The sequence below is a fragment of the Triticum aestivum genome, chromosome 7D (assembly GCF_018294505.1).
Source record: "Triticum aestivum cultivar Chinese Spring chromosome 7D, IWGSC CS RefSeq v2.1, whole genome shotgun sequence".
NCBI lineage: Eukaryota > Viridiplantae > Streptophyta > Magnoliopsida > Poales > Poaceae > Triticum > Triticum aestivum.
Genome location: NC_057814.1, coordinates 461,734,523 through 461,748,493, shown reverse-complemented (window position 1 = coordinate 461,748,493; position 13,971 = coordinate 461,734,523).

The window sequence follows — 13,971 nt, the reverse complement described above, 5'->3', positions numbered from 1 at the left end:
GACTCTAACTTGCATGATTTGAATGGAACTAACCCGGACTAACGTTGTTTTCAAAAGAATTGCCATGGTGTTATTTTTGTGCAGAAATAAAAGTTCTCGAAATGACCTGAAACTTCACGGAGAATATTTTTGGAATAAATAAAAATACTAGCAAAAGAATCAAGACCAGAGGGCCCACACCCTGTCCATGAGGGTGGGGGGCGTGCCTACCCCCCTGGGCGCGCCCCCTGCCTCGTGCCCCCCTGGAGCTCCACCGACCTCAACTCCAACTCTATATATTCACGTTCGGGGGGAAAAAATTAGAGAGAAGGATTCATCGCGTTTTACGATACGGAGCCGCCACCAAGCCCTAATCTCTCTCAGGAGGGCTGATCTGGAGTCCGTTCGGGGCTCCGGAGAGGGGAATCCGTCGCTGTCGTCATCATCAACCTTCCTCCATCACCAATTTCATGATGCTCACCGGTGTGCGTGAGTAATTCCATCGTAGGCTTGCTAGACGGTGATGGGTTGGATGAGATTTATCATGTAATCGAGTTAGTTTTGTTAGGGTTTGATCCCTAGTATCCATTATGTTCTGAGATTGAGGTTGCTATGACTTTGCTATGCTTAATGCTTGTCACTAGCGCCCGAGTGCCATGATTTCAGATCTGAACCTATTATGTTTTCATGAGTATATGTGAGTTCTTGATCTTATTATGCAAGTCAATAGTCACCTACTATGTGTTATGATCCGGTAACCCCGAAGTGACAATAATCGGGACCACTCCCGGTGATGACCGTAGTTTGAGGAGTTCATGTATTCACTAAGTGTTAATGCTTTGGTCCGGTACTCTATTAAAAGGAGGCCTTAATATCCCTTAGTTTCCAATAGGACCCCGCTGCCATGGGAGGGTAGGACAAAAGATGTCATGCAAGTTCTTTTCCATAAGCACGTATGACTATATTCGGAATACATGCCTACATTACTTTGATGAACTGGAGCTAGTTCTGTGTCACCCTATGTTATAACTGTTGCATGAGGAATCGCATCCGACATAATTATCCATCACTGATCCAATGCCTACGAGCTTTTCACATATTGATCTTTGCTTAGTTACTTTACCGTTGCCACTGTTACAATTACTACAAAACTGCTACTGTTACTTTTGCCACCATTACAGTTACTTCCATACTACTTTGCTACTAAATACTTTGCTGCAGATATTAAGTTATCCAGGTGTGGTTGAATTGACAACTCAACTGCTAATACTTGAGAATATTCTTTGGCTCCCCTTGTGTCGAATCAATAAATTTGGGTTGAATACTCTACCCTCGAAAACTGTTGCGATCCCCTATACTTGTGGGTTATCAAGACTATTTTCTGGCGCCGTTGCCGGGGAGCATAGCTCTATTCTTTGAGTCACTTGGGATTTATATCTGCTGATCACTATGAGGAACTTGAAAGACGAAAAAACCAAAATTTATCCCTCAACTACGAGGGGAGGTAAGGAACTGCCATATAGCTCTGCACTTGATTCTTCTTCTGTTTTGAGTAAACTTGCGACACCTAAACCTGCTTCTGCTATTAATTCTGATATGTCGCATGTTATTGATGATGCCACTTCTGCTATGCATGATGCTCATGATGGAACTACTTCTATGCTTGATAATACTGTGCCACTAGGTGAATTTCTTGATGAACAACTTGCTAGGGCTAGAGAGAATGAAATTATTGAAACTGATATTGATGAAAGTGATGATGAAGATTCTCCCCCTAGATATGAATTGCCTGTTGTGCGTGAGGGTTATGTTATGGATGAAGAAACTGCTAGAGATTTCTTGCTTGCAATGATAGATATGATCTTAAGAAATTATTAGCTAAGCTGAAAGAAAAATCTTTGAATGCTAGAATGAAATATGACCCTGCTTTTGCTACTTCACCTATCTGTATTTCTGATAAGGATTATGATTTCTCTGTAGATCCTGAGATAATTACTATGGTTGAATATGATCCTTTTTATGGCTATGAATCTGAAACTGTTGTGGCACATCTTACTAAATTAAATGATATAGCCACCCTATTCACTAATGATGAGAAAACTCGTTGCTACTATATCCTTAAGCTATTTCCGTTCTCATTAAAGGGTGATGCTAAAACATGGTTTAATTATCTTGATCCTGGTTGTGTGCGTAGTCCCCAGGATATGATTTATTACTTCTCTGCTAAATATTTCCCCGCTCATAAGAAACAAGCTGCTTTAAGAGAAATATAAAATTTTGTGCAAATTGAAGAAGAGAGTCTCCCACAAGCTTGGGGGAGGCTTCTCCAATTACTTAATGCTTTGCCTGATCATCCTCTTAAGAAAAATGAAATACTTGATATCTTTTATAATGGACTAACCGATGCTTCCAGAGACCACTTGGATAGTTGTGCTGGTTGTGTTTTCAGGGAAAGAACAGTTGATCAAGCTGAATTGCTATTGAATAATATGTTGACTAATGAAAATAATTGGACACTTCCTGAACCAACTCCTAAGCCAACTCCGAAGAAAAGGGGTATTCTATTTCTCAGTCCTGAAGATATGCAAGAGGCAAAGAAATCTATGAAAGAAAAGGGTATTAAAGCTGAAGATGTTAAGAATTTACCATTTATTGAAGAAATACACGGTCTTGATAACCCGACACAGGTAGTAAAGGTAAATTCTCTCTATAGATATGATAAAGCTGAAATCCCGTCTGCTAAGTTTGCTAGCCAATGCTTGGATGAGTTTGACGATTTTATTGTTAAACAAGAAAACTTCAATGCTTATGTTGGTAGACAATTGAAACGTAATGCTTATATGATTGAACACTTGAGTGATTACATGTCTAGATTTAAAGGTGAACTTAAACTTATTAGTAAACATGCTTCTATGGTTACCACTCAAGTAGAACAAGTGCTTAAAGCTTAGAATGATTTGCTCAATGAATTAAATAATAAGAAAAATGATAATGTTGTTAAAGTTATGACTAGAGGGGGTAAAATGACTCAGGAACCTTTGTATCCTGAAGGCCACCCTAAGAGAATTGAGCAAGATTCTCAGAGAACTAATGTTGATGCACCTAGTCCTTCTAAAAAGAAGAAAAAGAAAAATGATAGGACTTTGCATGCTTCTAGTGAACCTGTTGTTGACACACCTGTAACGCCCCCGATTTGACCGTACACTAATCATGCACGCAAACGTGTACGATCAAGATCAGGGACTCACGGGAAGATATCACAACACAACTCTAAAACATAAATAAGTCATACAAGCATCATAATACAAGCCAGGGGCCTCGAGGGCTCGAATACAAGTGCTCGATCACAGACGAGTCAGCGGAAGCAACAATATCTGAGTACAGACATAAGTTAAACAAGTTTGCCTTAAGAAGGCTAGCACAAACTGGGATACAGATCGAACGAGGCACAGGCCTCCTGCCTGGGATCCTCCTAACTACTCCTGGTCGTCGTCAGCGGGCTGCACGTAGTAGTAGGCACCTCCAGTGTCGTAGGTGTCGTCGTCGACGGTGGCGTCTGGCTCCTGGACTCCAGCATCTGGTTGCGACAACCAGATAGAAAGGAAAAGGGGAAAAGAGGGAGAGAAGCAACCGTGAGTACTCATCCAAAGTACTCGCAAGCAAGGAGCTACACTACATATGCATGGGTATATGTGTAAAGGGGCATATCAGTGGACTGAAATGCAGAATGCCAGAATAAAAGGGGGATAGCTAGTCCTGTCGAAGACTACGCTTCTGGCCATCTCCATCTTGCAGCATGTAGAAGAGAGTAGATTGAAGTCCTCCAAGTAGCATCGCATAGCATAATCCTACCCGGCGATCCCCTCCTCGTCGCCCTGTTAGAGAGCGATCACCGGGTTGTATCTGGCACTTGGAAGGGTGTATTTTATTCAGTATCCGGTTCTAGTTGTCATAAGGTCAAGGTACAACTCCGGGTCGTCCTTTTACCGAGGGACACGGCTATTCGAATAGATAAACTTCCCTGCAGGGGTGCACCACATAACCCAACACGCTCGATCCCATTTGGCTGGACACACTTTCCTGGGTCATGCCCGGCCTCGTAAGATCAACACGTCGCAGCCCCACCTAAGCACAACAGAGAGGTCAGCACGCCGGTCTAACCCTATGCGCGCAGGGGTCTGGGCCCATCGCCCTATGCACACCTGCACGTTGCGTACGCGGCCGGAAGCAGACCTAGCCTAGTGGCGTTCCAGTCCAATCCGGCGCGCGCCACTCAGTCGCTAACATCACGAAGGCTTCGGCTGATACCACGACGCCGGGATACCCATAACTACTCCCGCGTAGATGGTTAGTGCGTATAGACCAAATGGCCAGACTCAGATCAAATACCAAGAACTCGTTAAGCGTGTTATGTCGAAGTAACCGTGGACGCCGTCCAGGGCCAGGCCCACCTCTCACCTAGGCGGTCTCAACCTGCCCTGTCGCTCCGCCACAAAGATCCACTTGCGGGTACTCCTACGAGCCGACCCGACTTTAGTCATCACATGTGTCATGTATATCGTATATAAGTATATACCCGTGATCACCGCCCAGGTGATCACGGCCCGATAGTATAGCACAGCAGACGGACAAGAATGTAGGGCCACTGATGGAAAACTAGCATCCTATACTAAGCATGTAGGATTGCAGGTAAAGGTAACAACAGTAGTAGCAAGGATAGGCTATGCATCAGGATAGGATATCGGAAAGCAGTAACATGCTACACTACTCTAATGCAAGCAGTATAGAGAAGAATAGGCGATATCTGGTGATCAAGGGGGGGGGCTTGCCTGGTTGCTCTGGCAAGTAGGAGGGGTCGCGTAGTCGAACTGGGCAGCAGCAGTGTCGGTCTCGTAGTCTACCGGAGAGAAGAGGGGAAGAAACAGTAAATACAATGCAAACATAAACATGACGATGCGTGACATGACAATGAGCAGTGCGAGGTGTGTCCTAACGCGACAGTAGGTGGTACCGGCGAAGGGGGGGAACATCCGGGAAAGTATTCCCGATGTTTTGCTTTTTCGGACAGATGGACCGGAGGGGGAACATTGCGAGTTCGATAGGTTAGGGAGGTGTGGTGGACGAACGGACTGCGTATCCGGATCCGTCTCGTCGTTCTGAGCAACTTTCATGTTGAAAATATTTTAATCCGAGTTACGGATTAAAAGATATGATTTTCTAAAGATGTTATTAATTTCTGGAATTTAATTAATTATTTAACTTAATTCGAAAATGGATTTATGACATCAGCATGATGTCATACTGACGTCAGCAGTCAACAGGGGTTGACTGGGTCAAACTGTCGCGTGGGTCCAGTGGGACCCACGTGTCATACTCTGTTAGGTTAATTAGGGTTTAATTAAACTAATTCTGTTTAATTAAACTAACAGGTTAATTAGATTAATTCATTAGGATTAATTAACTTTAATTAATTAATATTAACATGATTAAATAAGTTAATTAATTATCTTAATTAATTAATTAATTAATTAATTTTATTTATATATTTATTAATTAATTTACTATTATTATTATTATTTTATTTTATTTTTATTTATTTTTTAATCATTTTTTCTTTTTCGTTCTGTGCGTGGGCCCCAGCTGTCATTGGGCCAGGGGCCTTAGCGGGCGCGGGCGGCGGGCACTGCCCAAGCGGGCGCGGGCGGGCGCCCGACCGATGGCCTCGCCCGTGGACAACGGGGAGGAGGCACGGGAGCCGTGGCCCGGGCACGACCACCGGCCACCGCTGGGGCTCCGGCGCGGTGGAGGGAGCCGCACGAGCAGGGCCGCGGCCAAGTGCAGAAGTGGGGGGGCGCTTGCGGGGGGAGCAGGGGGGAACGGAGGCGAGGGCGCCGTCGACGGGGCGAGCGGCGAGCGGTGGTGCTCGCGCGGGGACAGAGGGGAGAGGGAACCGGCGCAGGAGTGAGGCACGGTGCGGGGCGAGGCCACGGTGAGCGCGGGCCGCCATGAGCGCGGCCGGGGCGCGTCTTGAGGCCGGACGGGGCAGGTGTGGGCGGAGGCGTCGAGGGCGCGGACGCGTGAGCAGTGAGCAGCGCCGGGCGGTGAGGCCACGGCCTGAGCGGGACGGCGCGAGCGCGGGCCGGATCCGGTGACGGGGAAAAGGGGAGAAAAGGGGGGGCGCTCACGAGGGGAGCGTAGGGCACAGGGCAGCGGGCTCGGGGAAGCTTGGGGTGGCCGGCGATGGAGAGGCGAGGAGGCGACGGCGACGGGGACGAGGAAGTCCGGCGACGGGAGGGGCTCCGCGCGGCGACGTCGGCCTCAGGCCGCCGTGGGTGTCGGGGGCGAGGCGAGGCTCAGTGGAGCTCCGGGCGGCGAGGGACGGCGTCGGGCCGTCGGGGGCGACGCGGCGAGGGGCGCCGCTGAGGGAGAGGGGAAGGGAGCGCGAGGATGAGGGCGGGGGCCGGCGAGGTCCAGGCGGCGGCGCGGGCGGGGACGGGCGCCGGCGTCGGCGCACGGCGTCGGGGTTCGGCCCGATCCAGTTCTGGATCGGGGGGGATGGGGAGCGAGAGGGGGAGTGGGTGGAGGTGTCGGTGAGTGGGGGGGGGGTGGATAAGGTGTCGGTGGGGGGTGGGTGGCCGGCCGGCTGGGCCTGGGGTCGGCCCAGTTGGGCCAGGGTCCAGTGGGGGAGGGGGTTCCTCCTTTCTTTTTCTTTTTTTTGTTTGTTTTCTCTGTTGCATTTTCTTTTCTTTTTAGTAGTTTTCTATTTTGTTTTCTATTTATCTTAGTTTTATAAATTAGGAAAATAGTTTCTAAATTAGTGTTATGGTTTAACCCACTGCCACAAAAAGTTTCACTCCTAACTAAAATAGTTTGATATTTTATAAATGGTAAAAGGCATTTAATTAATTGTTTTGCCAGTGTTTTATTTATGTTAGGACATTCAAACATTTTTAAGGATGTTGGTTTCTCCACCATTATTATCTAGGTATTATTTGTCACACTTGGAATATTTTAGTTTTGACTTTTGAAAACTTTAATTGTTTGACTTGTTTTTGAATTTTGAATTTTGAATCGGTTTTGAACTAACGCGAGATTAGCAACAGTAATCGACGTGACGTGGCATCATTAGCAGAGGTTACTGTAGCTTGATTATCCGGGCGTCACAACACCTGAGAATCCAATTGATATTTCTATTTCTGATGCGGAAACACAATCTGGTAATGAACATGAACCTAGTGATACTGTTAATGATGCCGTTCATGATGATGCTCAACCTAGTAATAACAATGATGTAGAAATTGAACCTGCTGTTGATCTTGATAACCCACAATCAAAGAATCAACGTTATGATAAGAGAGACTTCATTGCTAGGAAGCACGGTAAAGAAAGAGAACCATGGGTTCAGAAACCCATGCCCTTTCCTCCTAAACCATCCAAGAAAAAGGATGATGAGGATTTTGAGCGTTTTGCTGAAATGATTAGACCTGTCTTTTTGCGTATGCGTTTGAGTGATATGCTAAAATGAATCCTTATGCTAAGTATATGAAATAAATTGTTACAAATAAAAGAAAGATACCGGAAGCTGAAATTTCCACCATGCTTGCTAATTATACTTTTAAAGGTGGAATACCTAAGAAACTTGGAGATCGAGGAGTACCAACTATACCATGCTCCATTAAAAGAAACTATGTTAAAACTGCTTTATGTGATCTTGGAGCCGGTGTTAGTGTTATGCCTCTCTCTTTATATCATAGACTTGATTTGAATAAGTTGACACCTACTGAAATATCTTTGCAAATGGCCGACAAATCAACCGCTATACCTGTCGGTATTTGTGAGGATGTGCCTATTGTGGTTGCAAACGTTACTATTTTAACGGACTTTGTTATTCTTGATATTCCCAAGGACGATAGTATGTCGATTATCCTTGGTAGACCCTTTTTGAATACTGAAGGGGCTGTTATTGATTGCAACAAAGGCAATGTCACTTTTCATGTTAATGGTAATGAGCATACGGTACACTTTCCGAGGAAACAACCTCAAGTTCACAGTATCAATTCTATTGAAAAAATTCCAACAATTACTATTGGAGATTTTGAATTTCCTCTTCCTACTGTCAAGAAGAAATATGATATTCTTATTGTTGGGGATGTGCATATCCACGTTGAGGTAACCATGCGACTCGGGATGAGTTTGTTAACAAGACTTGATCAACCTTGTTAGTGGATTCCTTTTGATGAGCATGAGATGGATGAAGTTAGAAAGCACAACCTTTTGTGCCCTCCTTTTACTTTCTGTTATTTAGATTAAATAAAGCAAAAAAGTATTTTCTGTCTGTTTTCTGAATTATCTTTGCAATAAAAAAATACCCCGAAAATAGAAGTTCTCCAAATGCCTCGAAATTGAAATATGATTTTTTTCTAGAATATTTCAGAATTATTGGCACTGAGAACACACCTGGGGGCGACACCACCTGGCCACGAGGGTCCAGGGCGCGTCCACCCCCTGGGGCGCGCCCCCTGCCTCGTGGGCCCCACGTGGCCCCTCTCCACTTATTCCAGCACCCACACACTCCTTCTTCCTCCAGAAAAAATCACCCACCAGCTCAAGCATGAGTTCTAGCTCATCTTGCTGCCATTTTCGATCTCCTTGCTCAAAGCTTCACTCACAAAACTGCTTTGGGGGATTGTTCTTCAGTATGTGACTCCTCCAATGGTCCAATTAGTTTTTGTTCTAGTGCTTTATTCATTGCAAATTTTTGCTGCTTAGGTGACCCTGTTCTTGAGCTTGCATGTCAAATTTATTTGGTCCCAAGTAGTTCTAATGCATGATATAGTCTCTAGGCACTTGTGGGAGTAGTTGCTATCAATATTATTGAGTTTGGTTCACTTTTATTTTGAGTCACTAAAAATTTCAGAAATTTTTCAGAGGAAGAAATATGTTTAGGAAAATGTACCAAGGTGGTTCTTCAAGGAAGCAAGGACCCAGGCCCGCAATACGTGAGCCGGACTATGAACTACCAAGATAAGCTCAAGTGCGGCCTTGTGAAATGGCCGTCAGAAAATTTCATGGTCCAAGCAAGAATTAAGGAGGAATTTGACGCATATGTGCGTAATGCTGAACTCGAGGGCTTCATGTTAGGTAAGTGCCCCCAATATTACCACCTAACTGATTCCTTTGTGAGAAGGTTTAAATTTACATCCTCGCACAATTCTCACACTGTCTTATTTGATCTCTATGATAAATCTTATACCATGGACTTAGAAGATTTTAATACTACTTGTAAACTCCCGTAATGGGGTAGTGCTAGTGAACCTCGCAAATACGAGTTTAAAGATTTTCTTGCTAATATCACTGTGGGGGAATCTAGAGAAATAACACAAGCTACCATAGGGAGCATTCATTTTCCTGCTATACATTATTTTGCTCTCTTTATAGGTAGATGCATTAACGGCAAGGATGAGGCATGTCACATGTGTGTTCCCGATCTTAGTGTTCTCAAGAGTGCTGTATTAGGAGATAATTAATACAACTTGGGGGCTATTGTTGCATGAAGGTTGCATCATAACAGTATTAGTGGAGATTTATTTGGTGGAATCTATGCAACCCGCGTAGCTAATTATCATGAGATACCCATACATGAAAATGATATGGAATTGCCTCCTACTTATTTAGATTATAATGCTATGGTTCGCCATCAGTTTATTGAAAGGAATGAATAGTTCCTCCAGTACCGACTAATCTTTGATAGACACCACACTGTCCATATTGCTCTCCCTGCTCCTACTTTATTTGACTTTCAGGCAAAAGGGAGATATGTTATAACCAGGGAGGAGGCGAACGAGTACGAAAGGAGGACGGAGGCAGCTCGCCTCCAAGCTGCAACTCTTGAGGCAGTAGCTGCTGCATCTCAGTACGACCCCAGTTTCAACTTCGGATATCCGCGAGGCCATCCATGGGCATAGTCCAACTTAGGCCAAAAGCCTAAGCTTGGGGGAGTACGTATTTCTCACCGACATTACATTCATGTTCACACACTCATGCTAGTTGTCGGTGCTCATACTTTTTCATTGTACCATCCATGCTTAAATTTATTTTCTTGCTTTCTTCTTGTGTGTTTGAAAAAACCTTAAAAAATATAAAAATTAGTTGTAGCTTTTAGCTAGTTTACTTTCCATGCATGTAGTAGTAATTAAAAGAAAACCCAAAAAGATTTCTCGTTCTTCTTTTGCTTGTTGGGAGCTTTCCCGTGTAAATAGTTTTATTTCTTTTCTTTGGGGGTCGAGAGGAGAAGACCATAATGAAAATGTGAGTGGCTCTTATATGCATTATTGTTGATCTAACCAAGAGCCCATATTACCTTGTCTTCTCCTGTGTATTAAAATGCCTGCAGATTCCAGCTTAGTCCAATTGCACGTGCACTATTATTATTATCCACACCGTTCGGTCGTGCAAGTGAAAAGGCAATAATGACGATATATGATGGACTGATTGAGATGAGAAAAGCTGGTATGAACTCGACCTCTCTTGTTTTTGTAAATATGATTGGTTCATCATTCCTGATTTAGCATGTTATGAATGAAACATGTTTGCAATGACAATTAGAGATTATAGTTGCTTATGCCATGCTGAATTAGCTAGGAGTTTATAATGGTTTACCTTGCGTGCCAACATGCTATTAAAATGGTTGTGATGTGGTATGATAGGGTGGTATCCTCCTTTTAATGATTCAAGTGGCTTGACTTGGCACATGTTCACACATGTAGTTGAAACAAAATCAACATAGCCTCCACGATATTTATGTTCATGGTGGATTATATCCTACTCATGCTTACACTCAACGTTTATTAATTTTAATGCATGTTATCTCTAGTTGGTCGCTTCCCAGTCTCTTTCTAGCCTTCACTTGTACTAAGCGGGAATACTGCTTGTGCATCCACTTCCATAAACCCCAAAGTTATTCCACATGAGTCCACCATACCTTCCTATATGCGGTATCTACCTGCCATTCCAAGTAAATTTGTATGTGCCAAACTCTAAACCTTCAAATGAAATTCTGTTTTGTATGCTCGAATAGCTCATGTATCAACTAGGGCTGTCTGTATCTTCCATGCTAGGAGGGTTATTCTCAAGAGGAGTGGACTCCGCTCCTCATTCACGAGAAAATGGCTGGTCACCGGGATGCCCAGTCCCATGCTCAAACCAAATCAAAATAATTGCAAACAAAACTCCCCCAGGACTGTTGTTAGTTGGAGGCACCCGTTGTTTCGGGGAAGCAATGGATTGATGCTTGTTGGTGGTGGGGGAGTATAAACTTTACCATTCTGCTTGGGAACCGCCTATAATGTGTGTAGCATGGAAGATATCGAGATCTCTCGGTTGTTAGGTTGACAATGGAAGTATGCCGCTCAAAATATTATTTGTCTCTATTTCAAAATCGAGCTCTGGCACCTCTACAAATCCCTGCTTCCCTCTGCGAAGGGCCTATCTATTTACTTTTATGTTGAGTCATCACCCTCTTATTAAAAAGCACCAGCTGGAGAGCACCGCTGTCATTTGCATCCATTACTATTAATTTATATTGAGTATGACTATGACTGGATCTCTTTTACCATGAATTACAATGTTTAGTCAGTCCTTGATCTTCAGAGGTGCTCTGCATTTATGTTTTGCGGTCTCAGAAAGGACTAGCGAGATACCATCTTGTTATATCATATTATGATTGTTTTGAGAAAGTGTTGTCATCCGAGATTTATTATTATTGCTTGCTAGTTGATTATGCCATTGATATGAGTAAATATGAGACCTAAGTGTTATTGTGAATATGGTTAGTTCATAACCTTTGCTGAAACTTGAATGCTGACTTTACATATTTACAACAACAAGAGCAAACCGAGTTTGTAAAAGTTTTTCTTTATCACTTTCAGTTTATCAACTGAATTGCTTGAGGACAAGCAAAGGTTTAAGCTTGGGGGAGTTGATACGTCTCCATCGTATCTACTTTTCCAAACACTTTTGCCCTTGTTTTGGACTCTAACTTGCATGATTTGAATGGAACTAACCCGGACTGACGCTGTTTTCAGCAGAATTGCCATGGTGTTATTTTTGTGCAGAAATAGAAGTTCTCGGAATGACCTGAAACTTCACGGAGAATATTTTTGGAATAAATAAATAATACTGGCGAAAGAATCAAGACCAGGGGGGCCACACCCTGTCCACGAGGGTGGGGGGCGCGTCTACCCCCCTGGGCGCGCCCCCTACCTCGTGGGCCCCCTGGAGCTCCACCGACCTCAACTCCAACTCTATATATTCACGTTCGGGGAGAAAAAAAATCAGAGAGAAGGATTCATCGCGTTTTATGATACGGAGCCGCCGCCAAGCCCTAATCTCTCTCGGGAGGGCTGATCTGGAGTCCGTTCGGGGCTCCGGAGAGGGGAATCCGTCGCCATCGTCATCATCAACCTTGCTCCATCACCAATTTCATGATGCTCACCGGCGTGCGTGAGTCATTCCATCGTAGGCTTGCCGGACGGTGATGGGTTGGATGAGATTTATCATGTAATCGAGTTAGTTTTGTTAGGGTTTGATCCCTAGTGCTATGACTTTGCTATGCTTAATGCTTGTCACTAGGGCCCGAGTGCCATGATTTCAGATCTGAACCTATTATGTTTTCATGAATATATGTGAGTTCTTGATCTTATTATGCAAGTCAATAGTCACCTACTATGTGTTATGATCTGGTAACCCCGAAGTGACAATAATCGGGACCACTCCCGGTGATGACTGTAGTTTGAGGAGTTCATGTATTCACTAAGTGTTAATGCTTTGGTCCGGTACTCTATTAAAAGGAGGCCTTAATATCCCTTAGTTTCCAATAGGACCCCGCTGCCACGGGAGGGTAGGAAAAAAGATCTCATGCAAGTTCTTTTCCATAAGCACGTATGACTATATTCGGAATACATGCCTACATTACATTGATGAACTGGAGCTAGTTCTGTGTCACCCTATGTTATAACTGTTGCATGAGGAATCGCATCCGACATAATTATCCATCACCGATCCAATGCCTACGAGCTTTTCACATATTGATCTTTGCTTAGTTACTTTACCGTTGCCACTTTTACAATTACTACAAAACTGCTACTATTACTTTTGCCACCGTTACCGTTACTTCCATACTACTTTGCTACTAAATACTTTGCTGTAGATATTAAGTTATCCAGGTGTGGTTGAATTGACAACTCAGCTGCTAATACTTGAGAATATTCTTTGGCTCCCCTTGTGTCGAATCAATAAATTTGGGTTGAATACTCTACCCTCAAAAACTGTTGCGATCCCCTATACTTGTGGGTTATCAAAGTACCACATGGTGAAATGGGCAGAAATTTGCAAGCCTAAAGACCAAGGGGACTGGGCATCATGTCATCCAAATGGAGGAACATTGCTCTCCTATCCAAGTGGTTATGGAGAATCGCCTCGGGGGAGGGTGGACTCTAGTTGGAGATCATCAATGCAAAATACTTGCGTGGCCAAGGCTTAGCATTTTCTCAGAGATCTGGGGGCTCCCAGTTCTGTCAAACAAGCATTCAGCTATTGCCGGTCCTCCACCTCGGGTCTTCCATCTCGGTGGGCGCTGGAGTCTCCACCCTCTTCTGGCTAGATCGATGGTCCGGCCCCCACCCCTTCGCCATCCGGTCTCAACCACTGTTCAACATCTATGTGAACTCGAACATCACCGTAGGCCCTGCTGTACATGATCTAGGCCACATCACATTCTGACGTACCTTCGGTCCCATAGAAAGAGACCTCTGGGATGACCTTTGCTGGGAAACGTTGCATGGAAAACAAAAAAAATTCTACGCACATGCAAGATCTATTCATGGAGATGCATAGCAACGAGAGCGGAGAGTGTGTCTACGTACCCTCATAGACCATACGCGGAAGCGTTTGTTAACACGGTTGATGTAGTCGAACTTCTTCACGCTCCAACCG